General features: G+C 45.1%; 1 long non-coding RNA gene across 1 annotated transcript in view; it reads right to left on the bottom strand.

Moving 5' to 3' along the window:
* Positions 1-21,940, bottom strand: part of LOC149874335 (uncharacterized) — a 496,867-nt gene that overhangs the window by 41,086 nt on the left and 433,841 nt on the right. Inside the window, exon 7 of the long non-coding RNA XR_016443822.1 lies at positions 3,743-3,848. This is a non-coding gene — a long non-coding RNA (uncharacterized LOC149874335). The remainder of the gene's footprint in view (positions 1-3,742; positions 3,849-21,940) is intronic.

The following is a 21,940-nucleotide window of genomic DNA, read 5'->3' as shown; positions in this document are numbered from 1 at the left end:
TCACCAGAAGCCAACTTCCTACAGCCCAAAACACACTGAATGGATCCAGGCCATGCCATGACAAGACACACAAAACCTACAAACAATCTCTCCAGTATGGAGATATCTTTACAATACATTTCTCCATCACGGCACCCAGTGCCGTGATGGAAAATACATGGAGACACCAAGCAACAACTGCACACCAGAATGAACACACACTGAAAATCTATCAAAGACAAGAACAGAACATCACCTGTCCCCAGTCTCTCAGGCTTGATCCTCAAAGGGAATTTACAAGTCATTTTTCAAAGATGAGCCTATCAACTGCACTTCATCAACCTCCTAGGTACAGAAACTCATGGACTCAATATAGACATTGGAATTCAGAAACACTACAACCTGCCAGACATCTGACTCCCCAGGTACCTCTGCACTTTTAGCTGCACTGCTACACCTCCTCCCTCCCAGCCCCACTCCAGCATGTCCCTCACCTTCTGATGCCTTCATTTTCCTTGACTGGCTTTCTTGCCTGCATTGCATGCCAGCCTCTGGCTTTTTTACTATTCTTCCCATCCAGGAACAGCACACACACCAACTGCAGGTGCTTCCTCAGCCTAACAAAGGGTTTTTCAACCTGAAAACTGGCATCCCAGGCAGCTAAGATGAGCTCACCTGGAGCCTCATAACTCCACTGCAACTAGCAAGCATCAGTCCTGTCAAAGACATGACAGGTCTGGGCTTTCCCCAACCAGGAGTGAGTGAGGGAGGGAGTGAGTGAGGGAGGCGGCTGGAGGTTACTGCACCTCCTACCCGCCTTTCAACAGGGGGATGCTTGGTCCTGACATTTCCTGGGGCTGCTAGCAGCTCCATCAGACTTTCTGACCCTGGCAGAGTGCAGTTTTAGTGGTCAAGACCTGGGGCCCCCTCCTTCCTCATAGCCCTAGCTCATACCTCCAAGTTCTTCCTGGCCTCAGGAACACAGCAGGGACATTTTCTTCCCTTCCTGGCTGGTGATGCAGTGAGTGCTGCCTCCAGCTCTGACAGCAGGGTATTAAATGGTTTTTTAAAAATGAAAAAAGGAAATAGGTGCAGATGGAGTGAGGGTGACACTCACTCCATCTTCACCTGGAGCTTGGGGAACCCCAGCAATGGGAGGTTCACTTTGAGGAACACCAGCTGCTCCACCAAACCAGGATCCAAGTAGGTGTGGTGGGGTGTCTCTACAGTCCCAGCAATGCTAAGCATCCTCTTGCTCAGAACACTGGTTGGTGGACAAAACAGGTGTACCCAGGCAACTGTGGCCAGATCTGGCCACGACTTGCCTAGTAGGCCAACGGGCCCCCCAGCAGCGGATCCACATCTTCAGTGAGATAGGCAGCCATCAGGCCTGAGTGCTACCTGTCTGATGGTGGAAACTGGTGCCTCTGAACCCCACCACTGTAAACCCCTCAGGGCTCCCCCAGGGTCTTCTCCCCCGGCATGGCTTCCTCCTTGCCTCTGTTGTCCCAACACCCCCACCTGGGGTCAGCTTTGCCTGCGGGTGCAGCTCTAGCTCCATCTCTGGCCGGCATGCTTGTCGCTCCCTCGCCGTCCCGTGCAGGCTCCAGTAGGGGTGTTCTGCTTTGCACTGCCAGTGTCTTCCCCAGGTTGTCAGGCTATCAGGTCCCATGGGGAGGATCCCTTCCACTCCCTGCAGCAGCTGCAGCTCCTCTCCCATGGCATCGGCCACCATTTTTATTTTCGCCAGTCTGCATCTGAAGCTGACATAATTGGCTGGCCATAATTGAATAAAGAGGGGACTGATGAGCTGAGCGGGCTCTTCATTCCACTGGTAAGTACCCTCTGTTACTTCCTTCCCTAGGACATCCTGCAATATATTTTAGATTTATGTTGGCCGCAGAGCCATTCAGTATGCACATCAAACAAAAACTTTGAAGGAAAAATATTTAGCATTTTTTCCTGGAAAAATCTATTATAGTGCGTAAGTACTCCATGAAGTATTTATTCTACAAGGTCTTTTACAAACATGGACAACAGTAACATTTAGCATTTGTACCCAGGCCATAGAAAAGTTTTGTTTGGAACATGTAAAGTATTTGGATATCAGTGTCATTTTCACTATTTTTATTTTAAAGAAAACTAAGCTTTTTAATATTCTTTAATTAAAAGGATCTCAAAGTGCTTTAAAAATTATGGTCCAAATTCATAGTCTGTCTGTGCCAGGTGATGGAAGAGGTTAGGGGAACAAGTTGCGATACAGAATCTGTTAAACGTTCGATACTGGATTAGGCTTGTTGGCTAGGTACAGAAGTTACACATAAACCAGTTTAAGTAATCAGAAACTGGTTTACACCTGTAACAGAATAGAATTTCAGTGCACATAAACCAGTTTCAAAATGGCTGAAATTGTTTTAAGAGAAACCTGGTTGAATGTAGTAGTATCAGATTTAACTGATTTTGGTCGAACTGGTTTATGAAATTTCTGTCCCAGACTGCTTCCTGCTTCAAGTTAAATCAGGGTCCCCTAGCATCCCAGCATGCTTTGCAGGAGAGGTGCATCAATAAAGATTTTTGGGGCCAATACCAAGAGCTGATTTTTAAGGAGGCATATTGGCCGATACCAATCCAATTTCCAATATGCAGCCTGGCAGCTTCTGGCTGATAAGTCTGTTGTGGTGGAAGGGGAGGGAAGATCAAGGCCCCTTGTGGTGAGGAAGGGAATAGGGCTGAACCTCCCCATCTGTCCTAGACAAACCCAGGCCAGAGTCTGGGGCCAGGGAAGGGAGTTAAACATCCTTTCTCCTGCTCAAACTTTCTGCTGGCTGTGACTATGGACTACAAATCCCAGAGGCACCTGGAAGCAGGAAGAGGAAGTGATGAGCAATGCTTCTGTAACTGTGGACTGCAAATTGCAGAGACCTCAGGGGGGACAGGAAGAGGAAGGGAACACACACAGGCCATGCTGGCTACATGCCAGAGAGCCATGCTGTAGCAACCCCCTACTTCCGGCTTGAGCTACTGCAGGCATGTGGCTGCATTTCCTGAATCAAAAGGTAAACGTCTGTCCAGTTGTTTTTCAGTTTAATCTCTGCAGTTTAAACAAACCGGCAAAGACTGAATCAATTCAGCCTCAGGCTTTTTGACTCTCTGTACATAGCTGTTGAGTTCTAAAACTATACTGGATGGGCTAAAAGGAGCAAGTCCCCATACAAACTGGCAGAAACTGAACCTCAAATTATGGAATGAAAAGTCTTGGTAATGAAGAGTCAATAATTAGCCAGATGGTATCTACACTACAAAGACTGATGTTTTTCCGCGGAAGGATGACAGCCTTATTGAACTTGCTCTTACAACCCAGGTTATATAGATAAGACAGCCAGGAATTTTCTATAAGGTTAAAATATGATATTCTTTCCCCCAAAGTAACTAATAAACTAGTTCCTAAAGATCACGGTAGTAGAATCGGACCAAAGAGATTACTCTGTATTACCATTTTCCCCTCAAGGTAAAAGTCAGGAATAAAATTAAATGAGAAGATAGAAAAATGTTACCTCAATAGTAAAAACCAAACAACATCATAAAATGCAATAGTTAATCAATCAAATAAAATAATATCTATTTTCCAATACGATACAGGACAGACGTATCTGAAGATTGATCTGAACCATCATCTCACCAATGTTCTGGATCTTTTAATATACCTTTTAATAAACTCAAAAGGAAAAAAACAAGGCTTTCACCTATGAAAAACTAAACTAACCTGAGCAGATGGACCCTGTACCCTTTACATAGGTCAAGGAGGCAAAGAAGTCCACCTTCTTACTTCTGACTGCAGAAATCAGCGGTATATTTTACTATATTCATTTCTAAAGGAAAAGAAAAATATTGTTGTTGTTACTAATACTCAACTGTTTCACTCCCTGCTCCAACATACCAGCGATAGACCAAAACAATGTCACAAACAACTAAACTTATGAATGATACCTCAGAGGCTTTTCTTGATCCTTATTAATGAGGTTTTAAAAAAATCTGTAAAGCATATATTCTTATTGGTTGCCTGGCTCTATCCAGAAAGATGTAGAGTGGCTTACAAGATGGGATAAACAGCAACAGTGGATTCCCCCAATGACACTCTGAGACTAGAAAACTCAACCCCACCCATCACCCTTACGCGGAAACCCACTGGCAAATCCTAACACCCATTTACATTTAGGTTTATGCTACTGACCAAAGCTTTTATTTTCCAATTCTGCCTCTAGCTACAGGCTTTGCTATATTGCCCATATATAGCAAAGAGTCAGTATGCCCAAACCTTTCACAAATCACAACAGCTTGTAATCAGAACACTGCCAGAATGTCACAAAAGGATTCCTTAGTATGTATTCCCTTTCTGACATCCAACATAGATAGTGTTGACTACTGGCCTCAGAAGAGGCAGCCATACTATTAAAACATGATAATGTGGTCTACTCTGAAAAGTCAGATGGTTTTGCAATTAAAAGACAGATAAAGATCCCGTCAAGAATGACAGGTGGATTAAATGACAGATATAGATAGATATCTATCCATCCATCCATACACATACAGGCATACCTGATTTTATTGCGCTTCGCTTTATTGCGCTTCGCAGATATTGCGTTTTTTACAAGGATTAATTTCGACTTTCAAGTCTTATTATTTAAGAAATACGTTTCGTAAGGCTATAGCTGCCATAGATAGTGATTCCTCTGATGGATCTGGGCAAAGTAATTGAAAACCTTCTGGAAAGGGTTCACCATTCTAGATGCTATTAAGAACATTCATGATTCATGGGAGGAGGTCAAAATATCAACATTAACAGGAGTTTGGAAGAAGTTGATTCCAACCCTCATGGATGACTTTGAGGGGTTCAAGACTTCAGTGGAGGAAGTAACTGCAGATGTGGTGGAAATATCAAGAGAACTAGAATTAGAAGTGGAGCCTGAAGATGTGACTGAGTTGCTGCAATCTCATGATAAAACTTTAACTGATGAGGAGTTGCTTCTTACGGATGAGCAAAGAAAGTGGTTTCTTGAGATGGAATCTACTCCTGGTGAAGATGCTGTGAACATTGTTGAAATTACAGCAAAGGATTTAGAATATTACATAAACTTAGTTGATAAAGCAGCGGCAGGGTTTGAGAGGATTGACTCCAATTTTGAAAGAAGTTCTACTGTGGGTAAAATGCTATCAAACAGCATTGCATGCTACAGAGAAATCTTTTGTGAAAGGAAGAGTCAATCGATGCGGCAAACTTCATTGTTGTCTTATTTGAAGAAATTGCCACAGCCACCCCAACCTTCAGCAACCACCACCCTGATCAGTCAGCAGTCATCAACATCGAGGCAAGACCCTCCACCAGCAAAAAGATTATGACTCGCTGAAGGCTCAGATGATGGTTAGCATTTTTTAGCAATAAAGTATTTTTTAATTAAGGTATGTACATTGTTTTTTTAGACATAATGCTATTGCACACTTAGTAGACTACAGTATAGTGTAAACATAACTTTTATATGCACTGGGAAACCAAAAAATTCATGTGACTCGCTTTATTGCGATATTTGCTTTATTGCGGTGGTCTGGAACCGAACCCGCAATATCTCTGAGGTATGCCTGTGTCCATCAAGAATAATGGGTGGGCAGCAGGGATGGAGTGCTACCACCCACCGTCCCTTGCTGGTGTCACTCCATGTCCAGCTGTGTGCAATGCCCTTCTACTCTGTGTCCAGCCCCATGTGCCCCCCCACACCTGACATACTCACCCATACACCCAGCCACACCCCACACACTTCCAACCACCCAGCCACACAGATGCACATATACACACACACACACACACACACAGCCACATGCATGCATGCACATCCGCCAGCCAGCCACATGCATGCACACCCACATGCACATCCACCCACCACACACCCAGCCAGCCAGCCAGCCCCATGCTGCACACGTGCCTCCTGTCCACCTTAGCATGCCCCACAGCAGGACTCATGTGGCACTGCACTGCTGTCTGAGCAGGGGCAGCGAGGCTGGGAGCAGCAGCCACAGCTGCAGCTGCCCCTGCCCATGCATGAAGTGAGAGCTATGTGCCCTGTGGACTCCCCAGTGCTGCCTCTGGAAAAGCCACTGGGCTCCAAGTGTCCCATGGCCCAGCCCACCCACAGCCACATTCACCGTGACTGGGGCCTCAGCCCGGCTGGTTCGTGGGGCCTTCAGAGACTGGCAGCTCATGCAGGGACATGGCGCTGGGGACCCCAGGGGGCAATTTAGGCTCCCCTCCCCCCAGCTCCCCCATGCTGCACAGTGGTGGGAGCCGCTGGCCCTGGAGGAGCCACCAGGCTCCAATAGCCCCACAGCCCAGTGGCCCGGTGTGAGCGCAGCTCCCCCACAACTGGGATCAACCTGGCACAGCCTCAGCCCCAGTCCCCCCGCCCTTCTGCCAGTGGGTCTCCATGACCAGAATCCCCTTCCTGCACCATGCACCACCTCCCTTCACACCCTGTGCAACCCACGGTTGCAGATGGCAGTTGCTCCTTGCAGCCAGAAGGTGCCACATGGGGAGTGGGTGCAGGGGTGTGCCCCACCCTGTAGCCATGTGCTGCAGCTGAGGGGTGGTTCCCATGCACCACACCTCACAAGTGCAACCAGCAGGGGGCATGACACCACATGGGGAGCAGGCGGGGGGGGTGCACCACACTCTGCAGCCACGAGCTGCAGCCAGCAGAGTCTGTCCGTGCACCCTGGGCCCGCTCCCTCATGGCACCCTGTGGCCATATGCCAAGCCCCCCCCTTCCACATGCCACACAGCCATGTGCCATGCTGCCCCGCAGGGCTGCAAGCCCCCCCCCTTCACTTCACTTACCCTCCCCCCACCTACCTTCCTCCCTGCATGGCAGAGAACACCTTAGCCCCTACTGCCTCCACCTTGCCTTGCCTCACCCATGTGTCTATCTGTCAATAAGGCTCTGGGCAGTGCACAATCAGTTGGCCTGGAGTGTTACGGACAGATAGATGCACAACCGCAAGTAGCATGGCTTTTATTATGTTAGAATAAAATAAATTAGAATCCAGATTTCCTGAGTTTAAGTGCTGCTGTATATTTTCTGCAACCCTGATGAATTACTTAGGCCTACATTTTTATAGTATCTTAGAATATATATTTTAATATCTTAACAATGGGTGCCCGATTTTAAATACCAATACAAAACTTTTCAAGCTTGGCTGTCTAAAAATTATGCACCTAAATACAATGATAGGCTCCCAAATATCACCATTGGCAACAGTTGGTCTCAGGAGACTATGGGGACTGCATCTTTAGTAGGTTGCCAGGTACCACCATAGCTTCTTGAGTGGTTGAGGAATCCAAGGCACAACAGGCAGACCCTCTGGAAATTTGCACATACAAACTCAGTTAAGTTGGCATTTGGCATGCCAGTGCAATTTTGTCTTGCCTGCCTCCAAGGCTGCTTCTCTAGCTCATCACTGACCCTCTCCATCTCAAAGCGACATGGGCCCTGCTTCATGGTGGGTTTCCACTCTCAGCGGTCTGAAACAATAAGTGATGAAATGCAATGATAGGCTTCCAAACATGCATCTTGATTTTCAGAGGTAATCAGAATTCAGTTTCCATTTTCTACACATATATTTGGGAATCCAGGTCACCATGAGCATACTTGCACTAGGTTCTGTCAATGGTAATGGAGAAAGTGTCAGTATCAAAATGAAAGTGCTTATAGAGAATTCTAGTGTTTCAATGAAATGATTCACAAGTGGAGTTTCAATGCATGCTTCCAGGATTGTGGCCTTAAAAAGCAATTTTTGGGGACAGAAGAAAATTTGTGACCTTGAGCTTTAATGCTGGAACATGACAAATGCCAACAATTTCAGCTGAAGTCAGTGCTCTGTTTGCAGACTTTAAATCTTAATATTTTTTGACGAAGTTTCTCACTTGTAAGATAGAACATAATGCAAAATCTAATTAACAGCTAGAAACATGGAACTACTTTTTCCTTGAAAACTATTGATGAAAGTTGTATTTTTTTTTTAAAAGGAAAATTTTCAATATTTGACCTTTTCCGTTTAGTAAGGGTTAAAAAGTGAATTGGCATCTTTTCATGAGAAGAATTATAGGGTATAAAGTATTATCAATATTATAAATAGTTTTCTCTTCTGCAACAAAGAAAAGGGAGCTAAGAAGTTCTGAAGACTTTTTTTTGCTGAGCCAACACAAATTTAAAATCTTTGCAGCCAAATCCATTTGTATTAATCAAATTCAAATGAAAACTCTCTCTTTTCCAAAGAGATGAATGCATATCTGAACTAGTTTGGTCTCTGAGCTGAACAAGAAATCTTGTAAGACAGAGACAGAGAAAAAAAAAAATCAAACTCTTACAAGTTTCCTGTAGTACTGAGTTTTAGCTGGTTTGAAATATCAAATAGATTTTCCTTCTACTTCTAGTCAAAAGGAGGAAGAAATATAAAAGAAAACTCTCATTTTAATTCCCACATTTTTTCTTCTATTTTTGAAATATACTATTTCAGTCTTAATTGAAATTTCATATTGGTTTTTAAACTTAAACTTTTCCTCAAAATCAGTAAAAATAAAAATAAAGATGCCATAAAAAACAAACACAAATCGTCACATGTCCCAGCAGAATGACCCCTTACCACTGGATTCAAGCTGGATTGCTATCCTCTGGCATCCAAGCCTCCTTTGTGGTTCCTGCTACCCCTCCTTCACAGGGAGGTATGCTAGCACTTAGCCTGCACTCTGCTGCTCCAGGCAAGTACCCAGCAGGCCCCACCCCTGGGCTGTTCCAGTGCTGAGCAAGCACAGCCCCTTTCCTCAGCCCTGCTTTCTGCATCCTGCCATCTGTCAGCCTCAGGCAGGCAGCAGGGGGAAGGGAAGCATCCATGTCCACTGGACATGCCCTGGCACTCCCAACATCCTGCCACAAAGTACCCCACAACATACACACAGACCCCAACACTGAGCCCAGGAGAACTCCCACACTCAGACAGCCCCACAAACCCCAACCCTTGCATCTGCACACCCAGTCAGGGACCCCCATGGCCCCACACTTGGGCACAGCCCCACAGACCCTGACCTTGGCACCCATCCATCACACCTCAGAAGCCACAGCCTGGCACCCAGCTTCCCCTGCCCCCTTCCAAATGTGCTGGTTTGCATCAGTAGGAAGAGGGGCCAGGTTGAGCCATGGGCACCATTCAACAGGTTTTCTTTATTAACAAGAAAATGTTGGCAGCTGCAACATTGTAAACTGAGGCACTTCTTTTCTTCACACTACATTCCCTGACATCCCGGTCTGTCCCCCTGAGGGGAAAAAGGAGCAGGGGAAGGGAAATGGTATTCAGGCAGCCAGTGTTGCAAGTGGTGCTTCCTAGGACACAGGGCCAGAGGATCCATAATCCGGTGTCAGGGCATTCCACAGTCACGTAGCACCTGCTCAGGCATTGGCTGAAGCTCACTTTTCAGCAGTGTAGCTGTTCTGTGTAGGGCTTCATAAGCCAGGGCAGAAGAAAGTAAGCCAGGTGTGCGATGAAGAGGGGAAGGACCATGATGGCACTGATGACTATATTGGGGAATCCTGGAATGTAGAGCCTTTCTCCATCACCTCAGGGAATAAGGAGCTGAAGAAGATATGGGTATCATGGGCTGTACCTGCCCAGCCAGCAAAGATGGACAATAGAGTAATAGCCCTTGCAACTGATGGATGCCTGGATGCCCTGGAGTGGGCAGGGGATGAGGATATGGGTACCATCCACAGTCCCCATGCAGGTGAGGGACCCTATGCAGGAGAAGCTGGCAACACCTCCTGTGGATAAATGAGGCAGATGAAGCAGTCTGGATGACCAGGCACACCTCCTGAATAGCCTCTCCAGCCATGGACTTGCCTATGCTGAACCGGTTGGTGATGTACCAGAGACTGTCGGGGGTAGCCAGCTTTGTAACAGCAATGGCCATCCACTTCTCTGGAATGAGGGATATCCAAATGCTCATGTCCTGATGTGCAATGCGTGTGTGTGGGGGGTGGGGAGGGGAAGGGGCAGGTGTCCTTGAAGGGGACCCAACGCATACAGAAGTTGCATCCCAGCTTTCCATGATAATCCACCTCGCATCAGTTGCTGCTGGTGGCACAGGCCCAGAACTGGTGCTCAGTAGTCTGGAGGCAGTGCCAGATCACCCTGGTGTTCATGGTTTCCTAGATGGCCTCATCTTCATCAGCCACATGGAAGTGGGTGGCCCAGTAGAGGATGTTTTGTAGGCCCAGGGTGCAGTATGAAATGCCACACAGGATAGCCAGAAGCTGGCTTGGAGGCAGGAAGCTGCAGCCCATGGTCACCTGTCTGGACATGATGCGGCCACTGGATGTTTCACAGCATTTTTCAAGAGTTGCACAGGGTGATCAGCAGAATACACTGCACCTCCTCAGTCTCCATGCTTGGGCATGGGTGGTAAGGCATCATAGCATGGTGCAGACAGGCTGGGGGACAGAGGCACATGCAATTTCTGAGGGAGGGCACTTGCTGCTTCTGGAAGCCTCAGGGTAGAGGACAGGGGAAGGGCTGCAGTGACATGCTGGGGGTTGGGGGCATGCTTGACCAAGTCAAGCAGGCAGTCAGGGCCGGCCTGCACACTGAGCAGGCTCCAGCAGCCTGGGGACTCCAGAAGGCATGCAAGTGTCCTCTACACGTGGCCAGTGCAACCCATCTGCTCCCCCCTCCCCCAAGGGCAAACACATATACTGTTTACTCCCGCTCTATAATAAGCTGCTTAAAGAATACTGGATAACTTAAATAGATTTTTCCTCAGGCTTTTTGACCATTCTCTCTTAGTGAATTTTGAATGCCGCTTGATGTTTTGAATCATCTGCTTTCATAAATCAGATTAGGCTAGAAGAATGACTTCGAAGGCATACCTAAGTGTGATAGGAAGTGGCAGTAGTGTTTCAGGATGTGGTGGCCCTAATTCTTACATGAGACTGAATTTGTGGCAGCTGAATCAGCGGTTGCTGAAAACTGCTGTTCTTTAAATGATGTGGTCACTTATGGCCATGAGATCCCAAATACAGTTAAAAATCAGGAGAGATGGGAGATGAAAAGAACTATTTATAACCTTTTTAAAACCATGTTGGTACTCCAGGGGAAAGAAATTTGGAAGGCTGACAGCCTCCCATTCTCTCAGGCTCTAACTTTCTGTCTGCTTCTGGGAAAGCTTTGATCTCATTGAGTGAGCCAGAGCCAAGGCAAGAATGTTAACCATACAGGGAGCACAAAAGGTGTAGGGAAGGACAGGAATATCTCCCAGATTCACACCACATGGCAGAATTGGCATCATCAGTGCCTCATGTTGGTGAGCAAATAAGCCTCTGGTCTTCTGACTCAACTTGTTCCTTCTCTTTATAATCCTAGTTGCAGCCCGCCAAATGAGCATTCCACAGAAGCTACCTCTATAGCCTTTTAACTCATACCTCTCCTTCCCAAAATTTCCGAAGCAAAATCAACACCTTTTCTCAAGAGAAGCACAAAACTTTTCTGAACATGGAATTACAGAAGAATAGTAAAGGGAGAGAGAATGCAGAAAAATAAGTAGCTCAAGCAAAAAAGAGGAGTAGAATAAGGCAAGCTGACAGATCTTCAGCTTTGGGATATGTGTATCCAGATGTTCGTCCCAGAGAGTTGCCATGATGCCCCCTGGTGGCTGTTCAGCCCTTACCTGGTCTGCCCTGTTCATTTACACTCCCCTCCGCTCAGCTGCCATGCCTTGATGTTATAGGGTGCCTGTAGATGCACCGGGAGGCTGCTCCATCACACTAATTACAGAGCATCAGAACAGACTCAATTAATTGGAGGCTGCTGAAGCATGTTAATTAAACACACTCCAGCAGCCTTTGCATCTTATGCATCAGTGTCCCCATGCTTCAAAATGGTGGCAGAGGTGCTTTAACTGAAGTTCATTTGAGGACCTTTAGTTAAAGCACCCCTGCCACCATTCTGAAACACGGGAACATCGATAGATGCTATGGGTGCTTAAATTAAAAAAACTGCGCTTGGAGACACCCCCAGAGCACATGTAAAAACATGTGTAGTGTTTAAAAGAAAGGAAGGCTGCCCAGAGCTTCCCAAGCCTGGTTTCTCACCCTCTCTCCCAGGTATGTTTTGGAGCACTTGAGGCAACCTGGTATTGGGTTAGGATGAAGTCTTGATATTTTTGTTGGGACCTAGCCTTTCCCAGTCTCACTCCCTTCTTCTCTTGGCTGGTTCCTATATTGGACCTGGCTTCTAGATCCCAGCCCCACACTCAGTCTTGGGCTCTCCAGCTTCCTGCTTGGCCCTGCTCTGGGCTCTGATCTACTGGAATGCCTTGAGCCTGTAACTGCAGGACAAGGCAATTACATGCCCTCAGGACACTAATGGGACCACCAAAAACCACCAGGATAGAGCTAGCAACCGGTTAACATAAGCCTTCCCTTCTGAGCAAAAGAACATACTACTACTTCAAAAGGAAAAACCTTCCTCCTGCCCCATCAGGGTAGGTAGGCAAACAGCCAAGGCAGCCCTCTATGGGTATCAACATAACCCCCAGCTCAGACTTATTTCTTCCTGCAAGCTCTCAGTCTTATTGGTATTTCCAAGGCAGCTCAGAGGTCCACTAGGCACTTCTTTGCTGCTTTCCTAGCCAGAAGCTCCTTCCCCTGTAGCATGCAGGGCCAGACTACCCGCTCTGGCTCAGGGCCTGTGTGTATATATGGCTCCCTGCCCCTGCCCCCTTGCTGGTTACATGCCTCCCAGAGCTGCCCCAGGTGGATTCCAATTTGGTTTGCTGGAGCAATTTCAGGGCCCTTGCTACTGGGCCCTGCAGTGTTTCCATGCAAGCCTCCAGGCCCTGATGTTGTTGTCATTACCATTGGCTCTATGGTAAGCATTTACTTAAGTCTTTTCCACCCTTAAGTCTGCACCCAGGGGTACAGCTTGGCTGGTCAGCAGGCCCTAGGGTTTGCTCCCCTTCTCTGTAATGGGGTAGGGGCCCTATTACAATGCAGTTTGGGGAACCAGGGCACATTGGATTGGGGGTGGGGAGGCGAACAGTGAGGTGGATCCCAGCTCAAGATGGAAGGATCTTTGTATTAGGAATGCTGTAAGTAGAAGGCACCTGGAAAAACTAGGGATATTGTAGGATAAACAGTAGGAAAAATGTTTCTCATGCAGAGCCTTAAGGGTATAATGTAGTGGCCTAAAGAATCCAAACTCCAGTTCAAATAGTTTCCCAGGTATCCTGCACCTCAATATTTTATTTAGGTATAGATAGCGTATGATCCCACAGCCTCTGTTCGCAAGCCTAGAATTGTTAATGGGTTATAGGTTGTAGCCATACTGGTCTAGGGACATAAGCAGACAAGGTTCCCTGGATAATTCAGATCTCGTTTATTCATCTAATTAATAATGTAATCTTTTGTCTTATAAAAGATATCAGATTTACCCAAAAACTTAGTCAGCCTAGGACTGCTAATGCCACTGGCTTTACAGAGTGTCAATTGAGGTATATTCTGTCCACCTAACTTTCTCTTGCATCTCTAATCTGGTGAGCTACATGTCACTTCCTCATCTGAACTGCTGCCTCATGTTGCAGTGAATTGTTAAACTGCTCTTGTTTTTAGTCAAAGCTGGAGCTGCATTTTAGCAACTGCTGAAATTGTGCCTTTGCATAGAGGTCTGAACTGCAAGGTGCTCTGCATTCTCTGCAGGTTCTCTGTACGCACTGGATCAGGTTCTGCATTTGTAAAACACTTTGGAATATAACGTCTCTCTAAGCAGGACTGGTAAACAATAGTAATTTAGCTTGACATGGTCATGCATCTCTGCCTTTTGCTCAAGCCAAAACTTCAGACTCTGTAGCTGCTGATTACTTTACTGTGGGGTGCCAGTCACAGACAGCATTGCTCAATTGTTGTTGTCAATGTTCTTCCCTGCCCCCCAGCCCAGACAGGCAAACCTTATGCATCTGGGAGTGGGAATAACTTGGGTGTAATTACAACAGAGGTAGCACTTTTTATTTTCTAAGGAGCTGTTTTCCCCTATGTGTTATTGGATCGGTTCCCTCCCTATGATGACAATGCACCTTCTTTTCCTTCAGGCTCTTTGTCAGTTAAGTTCAGAAACACCAGCAGATGCAGGCAACCGGGCATGTCATTAATCGTCGCTAGACAGCTGAAGTGGTGACTCAGCGTCTGCACCAAAACTATTGCTTCAAATGGAAGCAGTTACCCCGATTAGCTATTCAAATTACATTCAGGTAGCTAGCAGCTTCTACATGCATTATATTCTCGCCTTTTGAATGCTAGTATCTATGTCTAGATGCTGCATTCATATTTCTCTGTCTAGGAAGAGGTATGTATATAGATCTTTAGGTGGATATTCATAGATAAAAGTAATGATGAACAAAACTGCATCTCCCCTATTTTGGTATTCTGTGACATTCTCATCTCAGCAGACTGTGTCTGGCAGTCTCACAATGAAGCACTGCATGTGTCAGGGAGATGGATTATATCTGCAGTGTCTGAATCTCAACCCTGCCTGTACGAGCTCCTGCTTAACCTTACCTTGGAGATACTGGATTTTGTGCCATTGAATTAGAGTAAGAGTGAAACAATTCTAATAGTGCCACATTTCTAGCATTTAATAAAGTATGAAACAACATAATGAAAGAAAAACACTTTCTGTGCACCACGTACAAATAGCACAAAGTAACCCTGCTTTTTCACTAAGAGGTGTAGGAACAAGTTCTGGAAAAATGAGCCTTGGTGAAATTAACTAATTAGCCACTATTCCCACTAGTCAAGATATAGATATAGATATAGATATGTGAGCAAGAAACAGTTTTATCTACACTGGATTGTAGGTAGATTTAAATTTATAATCACATGAAGATGACAGTACAGCTTTTTAAGGAAGTAATAGATACTTACACCAGTGGATGGTGCTGACAATTTCATAACCAGATACTTATCTGTACCGATCAGTGGATACATCTATATGTGCAAATAGCACAGAGTAGTAAACTCCAGCACAATTTGCACATGCACCCAGGACCAAAGCAGTTTGAGCCAGACCAGAGCAGTCCTGAGCTGGTGGGAGGCTTTAGGGGAGGGAGAGGGGTCAGCCCAGGTTCCCGGTTGTAGTATTTGGTGGCAAAAGGGGCTGGCTACGGCACAAGGCTGGCAAGCAGGCAACCCCTGCATTGTAGCAACCCTGTGCCCCAGCCAGCCCTCATCACCATCTACACATGTGTTGCAGTGGCATAAAATAGGATAGGGCTGTCTGGAACAAGTACTATGGCAGAATAAATTAAAATTTACTGTGCCTTAATATGGGTGCACATATAGATGGTGATGCTTTACGGCAGAGCTAATTAGTCAGAGTAAAGCGCACCTAGTAATTACTAAAACTCAAACCTTATTTATCACAAATGTAGGTCAATGAAAAATAAAAATTAAAAAAACCCCATAAAATAAAAGGAGACTCCACAGATTCAGGTCTGCAATTTCTGTAGGCATTTTTACATAAGTAGCCAAGTTTGTCCCTTGGGTAACTTTGTTATATTAGATTAATTTGGTCCAATTTACAAGTTACTAATCTAGGACTCATCTGATTATCAAAACTTTAATCACAAAAGCTACAGTGTCTCAAGTAATGTGAACATAGGAACCATCTAATAGGGTTACTGTCTTGAGTAAGGCTAGGTTGCAGGAATAATTTAGATGTCCCTTTTCTCCAAGGGGCAACTTTCTCTCCCCGCTCCCTAATACTTGGGAAATGTGCTTTGAGTTTTGTATGTGAAATAATGGTAGTGATAATAAAGAGAGTTTGATTAAATACTGTCAAGTCAAAATACTGAGTTAGATTTCTCCTACTGTTTGCACCAATTTAAAAAAAAAAAGTGATTTCACAAACGAAAAATGAGGTTAACCAAAATTCTAACAATGCAGGTTTTTTGTGCGTTTGTTTTTGCTTCAGTTTGTTCTTTGTAAGATCTTGTTATTAGCCAGACTCCTCTGTCTGGAGCTTTAAAGAAACTGCATTACATTTTTTTGAGGGATGGCTTTACTGAGGCAGTAGAAACATTTTTCACAGCTCCTTAAACCTGTTTTGGCTTTAAACTAGACAGATAAGAAGTACTGGAGGTGTTTTTGCAAAAAAACAAAACAAGTTTTACTGAAAATTTACTTGTTTTCCATAGAGATCTGCACTTTTATGGAGACATAAATGTTGAATAACTGAAGTAGATTCAGCATGTATTTAATCATATCGACTCTGCACTTAGAGTAGTTTTTAAATTTTGCACAGGAGAAAGTTTGGCTCATCCTTAAGCTTGCCCACTTGTTTGACCAATAGAATTTTTCTTTTTTTGTCTCTTTTTTTTGGAGGGGGGGGGAAGGAAAGAGATATAATGATACTAGTAATGTTCTCCAGTAGTTTTTTGAGAAAGCACTGTAAGTGCATATTCACATACATACATATAAATCAATGAATAACTGTTTATATTAAATTTAGTTACTGAGAAATACTACAATGGCCTATACCAGAGACAAGTCTGTAGAATACATGGCTGCATTTTATTTATTTATTATGATCCTGCCAGGCCTGTAAGCAATCTATCCATCCTTTCGTCCAGAAATGATACTTCAATCCTAAAATTATTCTGTGTGTCCCTTAGGACTCCGACACAAACTTAAGACAGTCTAACCTTTAAGCGATTTACCATTTGTTACACACTCTTTATTCCTACAGCTATTCTGCAATATTATTAACACCAGTCTAACAACTGCAATAGTTACTGTGGTATAAAACTGTCTTATTGCTGAAAGGTGGACTGATCAAATCATGACTTCACATAGTAACTATCCTTGGTATTCTTATTGTGCCTTAATCCAACAGCATCACAAAATTCAGATGATTAGAAGCTATTGGGGCAGTTTCTCCATTATAAATTAGATTCACTGCACAGAGGTAGGCAAATCTTGCTTGGCAGTTAACTGTGCAGCCAGTTTCAAAAGATTAGAGATGACATTGTAGATAATTTGCATGAAGTGGCCACATTCTAAAAATATTCCTTTAAAACTAGTCATTTATCACCATACCTTTCATAGTTAAATTATTTCTGAAACACATAAGTAAAACACCCCCTATAAAATATTTGAGAAATATCTATTGAAGCCTTGCAATTCATATGCCTGCCACGTGACCCTATTTCAGATAGTGGAAGCTGCCATCCTAGTGCTAGATAGTAAATTCATAAAAGTAGCACACTCATTTTTCCCTAGAATCAATAGGAGAAAAGGGAACTTTTGTTATGAGGTAGCTTGGCCAGACAGGAGCATGTAGCTTTGTTTTTACTTTATTTTGGCAGATGGCATTCAAAAGATATAGAGAAAAAATTCTATGCTGATCTACTCAAGCAGTGCGATGTAGATGGCATTTGTCTGTTTCACAACTCAGCTGCAGTTGGTCTGAGCCAAAAGGCCAAACTAATATGCTTAGTTATCCAGTATCACCCACCATTATCCTTCCTCCTGCCCCAATCCAATCTTCTTCCTCTGACTAGGAGTCTTTTTGCCAAATTCAGTTGATCTAACAACCAGACTAATCCCATACTCTTAAGGATTTGATTATAAGTTCTACATGCCTTTTATGCTCAAACAAATATTAATTTTGGAATACATTTTACTGGTCAAGGCTGCCTTTAATCCAAAAGGGACTGAAGACAGACTGATCTTTATATAGTAGAAGAACAATTGTAGATTGAATGTCACCAAAGGCTACTTTAGGCTGCTTTTATTCCCTGCAGTGGTGTGAAATGGATTTCTCTGTTGGCTATTCTGAGGCTCTGTCCACAAGGCCTCAGGGCATACAAAAATTTGAAGAGTTTATAGAGTTATTCTTGTTTATGCTGAAGCTGATTAAATCCTTTCAGTTGAACTTAAAGCACAGCTCAAATAGGTTCTTAGAACTTAAGTGTGCTATCAGACCTAACACTGCTGTTTGGAAGTTAGCAGTAGCCATTTTCTATTAGATAGAAGCTGAAAGAATATTACTAGACTCAGGGCTGTCCTGGAGGGGAGGGGGTGTGAAGTGGTGCAACCACCCCAGGCTTCATGTTTCAGGGACCCCAGGGAGCTGGGCCCAGTGGTTGCAACCCCTTCTGAAGGGCCCACCTAGGGGTACTGACTCCGCACCTCTGGCAGCTTTGTATCCAGCTGGTTGATACCCCCATCCCCCTCCCTGCTGCTAGCTTCTTTGTGTCCAGGCCCTGCACCCTGCTAGGATCATAGATTCATAGACATTAGGGCTTGAAGGGACCTCAGAAGATCAAGTCCAGGCCCCTGCCCCAGGGGCAGGAAGTCAACAGGTCATAAGATCCCAGCAAGATAAACATCTAAGTGTCTCTTGAAGGTGTTCAAAGTAGGTGCTTGAACTACTTCTGGTGGCAGTGTATTCCAAACCTTTGGGCTTCAGACAGTAAAGAAGTTCTTCATGTCCAGCCTAAAATGGTCATGGGGGAGTTTGTGACTGTTGAACCTGGTCATCCCTTGGGGTGCTCTGGTGAACAGATGTTCCCCCAGATCTTGGTGAGCATCCCTGATAAAATTTGTAGGTGGCCACCAGATCACCCCTGAGCCTGCACTTTTCCAGGCTGAAGAGTCCCATGGCTCTCAGCCTCTCATCGTAAGGTCTGTTTTCCTGACCTCTGATCATGCACATGGCTCTCCTCTGCACTCTCTCAAGCTTCTCCACATCCTTTTTTGAATTGTGGAGCCCAAAACTGGATAGTAGTCCAGCTGTGGCCTCACCAAGGCTAAGTACAACAGGAGAATGACCTCCTGGGATTTGTTTGAGAAGCATCTATGGATGCAAGCCAGCATTTTGCTCGCTTTACTAGCTGCAGCATCACACTGAAGGCTCATGTTCATCTTGACCCCCTGTCCATAGTGCTAGCCATCATAGCTTTGCCAAGCCTATAAGCAAGCTGTAGGTTTTTCTTCCCAAGGTGGGGAACCTTGCATTTTTTTGGTGTCAAACACTGTCAGGTTCTCATCTGCCCATTCCCTGAGCCTGTCCAGGTCAGCCTGGATCACCCTTCTGTCCTCAGGTGTGGGCACTTTACCCCAGTTTGGTGTCATTGGCAGGCTTGGCCAGTCCACTTCTGATACAGATGTTCACATCATTAAATGAAGGTGGTGATTAGTATAGGCCCAAGGACAAAGCCTTGAGGGACCCTACTGGTCACAGCATACCACAACAATTGACTTCCATCAACCACCACCCTCTGGGTCCTACCACAGAGCCAATGCCTCAGCCAGCAGATTGTGGCGAGGCTGAGGGCACAATTAGACAGTTTTGCCAAGAGGTGATTATGAGATACCAGATCAAAAGTTTTTTGAAGTCAAGTATTACAACAATCACCTCTCCCTTGTGCAGGCGATAGGTCACCTGGTCATAAAAGGAAATAAAATTAGACATCCGTAAGAACTACTTCACAGTTAGGGTGGCTAGGATCTGGAACCAACTTCCAAGGGAAGTAGTGCTGGCTCCTACCCTGGGGGTCTTAAGAGGAGGCTTGATGCTTATCTGGCTGGAGTCATTTGAGCCCAGTTTTTTCTCCTGCCCAGGCAGGAGGTCAAACCTGAAGATCTACAAGGTCCCTTCCAACCCTACTTTTATGATTCTATGAAGATTAGTCAAGCAGGACCTCCCCACAACAAATCCATGCTGGCTATCCCTCAGGATGTTGCTATCGGCCAAATCATTTGACGATCTTTTCTAAGACCTTGCCCGGGATAGAGGTCAGGCTGATGGGCCTGTAGTTTACCAAATCCACTTTCCTCCCTTTCTTGAAGATAGGTACCAGACACAAATGTGGTGCCTAAAGACTGGAAGAAAGCCAATCTTCCAACTAGACTCTTTAGGCAGGATTTTCTCTATGAAGTACAGACAGGACAACAGTTGTCCCATCTCAGATGTCTTTTTCACCTTTTACTGGATTTGATTTGAGGTGGAACTAAAAAAGGTGTTACTGGGTACATCTATGCACCCTACGGTGACATTGTTACTGTGCTGTGCTTTAGTACTTCTGGAAGTACTAAAGCATGATGTAGTAGCCTCCCACAAAGTGCAGTTATTTTTAGCAGCTACTTTGCTGTAACAGTGTGCTATAATAGGGGAGCATGCTACAATGGCGAAGTAGCTGCTGGTCATGTGCAGACACTGCTATGACAACATAGCATGCCATGTAGATGCATCCACTTTCCCATAGAAGAAGCAAAGGGTATGGAAATGAACTATGGGAAGTTGCTGATGCCAAGACTGACAATGAAGGAATGTTTCCACTCATACAAAATAAGGCTTTGATATTTTAACTTCCCTAATTCTGTGATAAATCACTATCTGTACACAAACTGAAGAGTTAAGTTTGATTTTTAGTTTCTATTTTCTCTCTCCATACTTCCATTTCGCAGCAAGTGATTTTACATTAATCCTCTCATTTTACCTCCTCCTGTTCCTTCCCTTGTGCACTGATCCATTGAGTTTTATATCGCTAATATTCTTTAGTTCCTAAACAATCTTCTACTTAATTTGTTAATAGTCTAGCATATTTTATTAATGAACTGTTTTTAAATAAAGCATTTAAGTTAAATATACTAAAATTCCATGGAGCCATGAGATTAAGACAATTTTTTTATAATTTGAGAGAGGAGAGCACAAGACTGAATTTCAGGGTACCACTTAGCCATTCAGATTTCACACTGTGGGTACATTTACACATGCTTTTGATCTGGGATTAATTTACTCACAAGTAAATGCTCCCAGGCAAGTGTCTACACTTGCAGAACAGTAGGAACAGATTTGCTGCTAATGGTAGCAAACTGCTGCCACTTCCTGGGGCCCTGCAATGGGCCTCTGCCAGCATCAGAGGAGCTCTATGCTCCCTCTGGGTGCTAGCCCAAGGACTGGCAGGGAGCACCAAGCTAGGAGACAGCCACCTCTTGGCCAGAGCTGGGACATTACATCCTACCCCTGGGGGCAGCCTGTTGCTAGGGCAGGGACACTGTCCCCCAGCACCAGGGAGCTCCTGGCCCTGGTTCTCCAATTAGGGGCATGTGACTTGGAAAGAGCTGCAGGGGATGGCTAGATCCTAGGCTAGCCCCCTACCCCAAATAGGGCAGCTAGCTTGCATCTCTGCAGCTTTTTCCAAGCCCCACATCTTGATCAGCCAGTTGGGGCACAGGTCTGGGACCTGCCCCTGACCAAGACAGTTCCCAGCCCCTAGTCTGCATATGGGTTGGAGGGTGGGGAGCCTGTTCCCCATTCAGCTCCATGAGCACAGCTAAGTGGGAAACAGTGTGGGGAGCTTTCAACACTGGCTCCATTATCTTCTAGCCTGAGCTCTAAGACTAAGTTCTCCGAGTCCCCACTCCCTGATCACAATCTTGAAGCTCCCTGCTGCCAGGAAAGGGGGACAGTCCCTACCCAGACTCTGGTGGTGGAGCCTGACCCAGCAACAGGCAGCTTCTGGGGGCAAGGAGCAATCTCCAACCCCCTGGTGGATGGCTGACCAGGAACAGATTTGTCAGTTGTCTACACAGGTGCTACTGCACTGTTACCAATTAAAAGTAAATTTGCTACTTGCATTTGCAGGTAGCAAATTTACCTGTGAATAGTGAGGTTTAATATGTAGTAAGGATATGCACATGCTTACTTCTCAGTAAACTATGCTACCACTCAGCTAAGTACCTCATGTAGATGCATCCATACACACACTTGAACTTTAAAGTTATTCTTGCCATTGGAAAATCAACACAAGTGTGGCTATATAAACTTCTTGCTCTTAGGACCCTGTTTTCTTTTTAATCTCAGGTCTTCG

This window comes from Crocodylus siamensis, chromosome 1 (assembly GCF_052110815.1).
Source record: "Crocodylus siamensis isolate JL-2025a chromosome 1, ASM5211081v1, whole genome shotgun sequence".
NCBI lineage: Eukaryota > Metazoa > Chordata > Crocodylia > Crocodylidae > Crocodylus > Crocodylus siamensis.
Note: the sequence above shows the minus strand (reverse complement) of the source record. Positions and strands in the feature narration are given on the sequence as shown.